We start from the raw sequence: 6,000 nt of genomic DNA, 5'->3' as shown, positions 1-6,000 counted from the left end.
CATCATTTTTGATTACATCATTCCTTCCTGTAGTTTGTCATTTTTTGATTCTCAAATCTTTTATATTGCCACACTCCGTAGTTCATCTTTTTCGTATTTATTCATTTTTTTTAGCTAAAGATGTCTCTTATTTTGATCTCCAACAAACGAAAAGCTTCTCCTGTTTTCCTGGCATCAGTAAAATTTGTCATAAATGATAACCTCACCCGTACAATGATTTTACTATATTAGCTCTTCATAGTTTGCCAGGCTTGTACTTTCTCAGTTAGATTTGTGTAGGCTCTGCACTTCTTTTTGTACTTCTTTCTTTCTTTCTTATAACTCTGCAAGCAGAGGACCTACTATGGGGTAACAGTTGCTCTGAGAGTCCCAGATATGTATGCTTAGATTTGTAACAGCCTGCATAATAAACTAGTGACGTATATTACTACTGTCCTGGGCAAATACAAGGGGATGCAGAATCTATCAAAGAAGTGCTCAAGTCTTGTGTTTCCAAGAGGGAAAGTGAAGCCAGTCAAGGAGGGCAACAGACAGAGTCTCACACACACACACACACACACACACACACACACACACACACACACACACACACACACACACACACACACACACACACTCACACACATGCGGACCTTACATAAAATAACAAACAGACCTTCCAGCCTGCATAAAATAACAAACAGAGCCTCCTGCTGCATAAAATAACAAACAGACCTGACAGCCTGCATAAAATATAAAAGGAGCCTCCTGCTGCAAAAAATACAATCAGACCTGATAGCCTGTATAAAATAACAAATGGAGCGGTTGTCAGCTGTTCTATATTACCTGTGCTAGATTTTGAAAATCTTCAGTAATGTTATACTTCTCATCATGTCTTCATGCTATAGGACATGAAGCTGGGGATCCACAGGCATGCCAGTCACAGCTGACTCCTCCCCCTGAGGCTGAGTTGTGACAGATGAGAAGTCGGGGAGCCCTCACTGGGGGAAGATTTAAAATGCTCTCAGGCAAGAAGCCCATCTCCATCTCCTGCTCTGACCTAACAGGCGGTGTGGCAGAAGAGACAGGAAGTGATCAGTGGTGTAATAACCTGCTGGATGGCTCTATCATGCCCTTTCCGAAGTATACAGGAGATGTGATCAATTATTAGGCTCCTGTCATGAGACCACAACAGCAGGTTGTGGTCCCTTTCACCATCAACTTGACCTATTTTAGCCTTTTTCTGGGTCCAAGTGACAGCCCACTGGGACTGTTGGTTACCTCTATCCTATCCAGAGCCAGGTATACCCCCCACTTCAGTGTGATCCATCCACCTTTGTTTTCCCTGCTGCCTCTCCCTGGAGCTTACCATTAGCTGCCACCAGCTCCTCTCCTTGGTCAGTGGATACCTGCCATCTCTTTGCCTCCATGAGTTTCAACCCAATCTACATCCAGGGACAGTGAGCAGATCAACAAACTGGTAGAGAGCCCTAATTCCCTTCCACCCTGCAACAGCCTAGTGAGGTTTGCAATTGCTGCCTATGGAAAATGCATATCTGCTTCCTTGCATGCACAACCTCCTGATGAAATGGTGCACTGCTTGCAGCACAGAATTTACTCTACTCTTAATGCTGCTATTGCAACAAGCCTAGGTAACCTGCCTCTTCCCTGAAGGGAAGAGCTGGTGTCTCCTGCTCACTGTTATAACTCCCCTATCCAATACTTCCAGTGAACATGCCGCTAACCGAACATGGGTCATCTGAAGCACAGTCACCCCATGAGTTTTGTCCTTTCCTTCCAGTTACTATTTCTCCATACCCTTTGTCTTTCTAGCTCATGTCTCCCCATCTTATGTGTGCATATCCACCATTGCTTGCCTGTATTGTTTAATATTTCTATGTATCTTCTCACTTCTCATCCTTTCCAACCTTTTTTCTTCTTGTTTATCTATCACCCTTCCCATTATCCCTTCTTTCTACATATATGCATAAAAATGGAATACATACTTCCATAAAAACTGTTCATGCCTCTCTCCACCTGCTTTTTCTTTATGTATCCCTTCTGCATCTATCTGTTATTACTCAAAATTCCCCATTTACTACTGTCCCATACTCACTTCCTAACCATTCATTGAAGTGAAAAGTGTCTTGTTTACTGAACAGCTGACAACAGGTGTTTGCAATGTGCTGCTGGTTGGCACTTAACAAATGTATGTTACATCATGCAGTGAATTAAGCTACCTGTATTTAAATTGAATTAACAGGATTACAAGACCCTAGGTTGTCAGCAAGTTACCACTACATTCTTCCATAACTTATAGCTTTTGCTGTGCTTTGCTAGGCTTGACGTTGTTTACCATTACCAGATATGCACCCTGAACATAGCTAGCTGCTCAGCTTTGCAGATTGTCATGGTTTGCATCTTCATGTTTAAGTTACACTTCTATGTATCACCAGAGAGCAAGGCAGACAAGCAAGGCACGTATTGCTCAGAAATAAATCACATTAAATATCAGCCCCATTTCTGCAGTAAATTAAAGTTCTCCAGTTTGTATGTTTAATTATTTTAGATGTCACGTGAAACTACTTTAAACAGGATGTGATGCATATTACACATTCTTTAAGCTGTCTTTCTGAAAAATATGGTAATTGGTTTGGTTTAAAAGCTATTGGATTTAATGATTTTTCTTGTTGGAGGATATTCTTATATATTTTAGGTAGCCTTATATCATGGGCCATGTTGGATGTATTATATTGTGCAACATTCCTTGTTGTGCCCTGCAGTTCCTCTCTTACAAAATTTCATACATAGCATAACCTATATAATGCTTATAACTTTTCAGTATATTTTTTCTTTAACTATTTGCTTTAGCATCTGATAACATAACCTGCATAACATTACAAATGCTGCTTAAGCAGAATTAATGAATTACTGATATGATTGATCTATTACTTATCTGCAATTACATTTTATTTTTCAGTCAGGCTTATAGACAGGAGAGGAAAGCAGCAATAGGTACAAGTTTGGTGCCCAGTTACATGAATATCTTTGTTTTTTGAAGCTGATCATATGTTTAATTTTGGCTGTCACTTTTCTGTACTTACAACTAACAAATAACTAGCTCAAGGGACCGTGAAGTATAAAATCATGATTATGTCAGCTGGTTACTGTTTGGTTTTACTTTTTAGATGAACCTGTTAATTTAATTTGGCTGGGCTGCCCTTTTGCTTTTACTTCTCTGCACATACTTACAGAGTGCGAGTGCTTTATTGATGATGTGCATTCTATGTAGAAGGGCACTGATGAGCTGAAAGTGTTTGCTGATTATGTAAGAATGATTTGTCTTATGGTTCAATTTAAATAGCATTTCAAAAGACTTTCCTTATAGTTACCATTAAACATACATGTATAGAATATTTATACAAAATGTACTGATGAGAAAAAAAGTTTTACAATATATGAGTTGCCACCATTTTGTATTAAAAGGAACATTTGGAGCAATGAATTTTTAAGACAACACAGGAGCACTAATAGTCATTATTAATACATTTAAAAAAGGTTATCCTATTATTTCTATATGAAATGTTTTGGAAATAACTGAATTTGTCAGAACTGAAAATGTCATATATTCTGATAATGCATTTTGGACTACTAATAAACAATGTTTATTATGGACTTTGTGTCAAGCAGACAATGTTGTTATTTTACGCCTTCTAAAATTAGGTTCCCAAGAGGTAGTTGAAGGTGAGATGGACAAGGAGGCAACTCATCGATAACTGGATGAAAAGTAACTTGACTGTTTTTACTCATATAAAGTAGAAAGTGATTGCCAGTGCAGTTTCTATAATTGCACTGAGAGTGATCTGCTGTATTTTTGATATTTGTCTTTTCTCTGTGGTTGTGTGACCATAGACTTAGTCTAAATAAAAGGATATTGGGTGGCAAATTCCCCTATGTGGAATGCAGTTGACGCTAACCTCAATGCAAAAAAAAAAATGTTTTATTTTTTTCTTCAAGCTGAAGTTTATCCACTTTTATTTGTTTGGCTGAAATTTCAACAAGGGTTTATGCCCAGGCAAATACTAGATGCTTTGAAAGATACATACATATTTTATCAACTGATGAGAGAATATCAGAATATCAGATGTGGTGTAGAGGTTTCTTATAGTAATATCAAATGTGATAAGAAATGTTCTATAACACATACAAGACATTGACACCTTAGGAGTCATTCATTTTTATGTGAGAATATTACAGCAAATGTGGCAGACCATTTCAATGTAAATATTGAAAATATATCTAAAATGCAAACTTTTTATTCATCATAGAACTAACAGGGAGTAGTGTGTGTTTGAATCCTTTAATTTTTCTACATCTTATTTGGTCTGCAAGTATCTGTTGCAATACTGGGAAAACCACAACTTATTTTAAGGAAAGGATAATGCAGTACACAAAGAACTGTTATAATTGAAAGTGGAAAGGGATGATAATGAAGCAGGAGGGGAAGTTCAAGAAATAGAGAGTGGGATTTTGAATGCAGATCATTAAGGAGAATTATAACCACCACACTGATTATTATACTCTTAAAGCTGAAGAAAGTATTCTAAAAAGTAAGCCAACATGGGAATGGAAAAAAGAGATTTTTGCAAAAAGGTATGCCTGCAAGCAGGGGTATTGAAAATAGCCAAGAGGGAGCTAGAATTTACTGAAGAAATCTGGCAAAGGAACCAATGTATTGGGAGCAGACTGCTAGACAGGGACGGCTCGTGGCATCTGACTGCCGGACTGCAGCCCCCTCAGCAACAAAAAAGAAAAAATTATTTATTTTTTTTTTTACTGTCTCAGTTCAGTTGACTTACTCATCTTTCAAGTTTCTCGCTGCGGACTGACTCAGCGAGTACGCGCATGTGCACTTTGACGGTTGCGTCGGTTTTAAAAAAAGACGTTTTTTTTTTTTCCTCTCTTTCTGCTGCAGTCCAGAGAGCAAATTAAGGAATCAGTGTGATGCCCAGCAGTCTATGCGGTTTGGAACCACATAGAATTGGAAGGGGTTCGTACTGCGACGTCCGCAGGCACGTACATGACGTGCTTGGGCTAAATGGCTGCTGGTTGGTTGTCGCTCTCTTCCCGGGCTTTATGTGCTGGGAAAAGAGCGAGAAGCAAACAGTTGCAGCCAGTTTTGGTTGTGGACTGAATGTCGTGAATCTAGTGAAGTCTTGATTTCTATTTCTTGGTGGCCTGTTTTGTTAGCTGTGCTGGGTGTTAGCAGCTGAAGAAGAAGTAGTAGAGTGAGAAGAGTACAGAGAGTTTTCTTCTTGGTGGTGGTATGTATGTATGACAGAGAGTACATTCATTCAATATGTATAAATTCAATGTCTGACAATATGTTGTGATGTATATATATATATATATATATATATATATATATATATATATACATTCTGATTTATTCTTGCTCTAGACAAATAGTGACAGGAAATCTCTTAGTAGCATGTCAGATAAATATAATTGCAATTTCTGAATTCTGAAGCTTTTCACGATTCAAGTTTCAACCCTATACATTTTCTTTTGAGAACTGATCATATCTTATTTTTATGTCTCATCTGTTTTGCTTTAAAGATAGAAAATGCAGTACTTTTCAAAAATAGATCAAATCAATGACTTCTAAAATTATATAGTGATCTCTCTCTGAAGAGATTAGACATAGCCATTAAAACTAGATGGACTAGAGAATACAATTTTATTTTCTGACATTGGTCGATGCACAGATTGCCGTCTGCCATTGTTTACAGATATTGTATGATGCTGTAATGGTTTATAATTTGATGAGTAGCACTGTGATCATACTTTCCTTCCTAGTCCCAAGAGTCATAATGCTGTTTTCACTTATATTAGAGCAAATGTTATTATTACTACATCTGCCATATATTTTAGAGCACCTTAGAAATGTTTTTTATTGTAATAAATGTGTAATACAGTCTGCAATTTTTAGAATAGAGGATTGTTCATAGTCCATATAGC

Source organism: Protopterus annectens, chromosome 4.part1 (genome assembly GCF_019279795.1).
Source record: "Protopterus annectens isolate FY-2018-M chromosome 4.part1, PAN1.0, whole genome shotgun sequence".
Taxonomy (NCBI): Eukaryota; Metazoa; Chordata; order Ceratodontiformes; family Protopteridae; genus Protopterus; species Protopterus annectens.
This window is presented reverse-complemented; position numbering follows the sequence as displayed.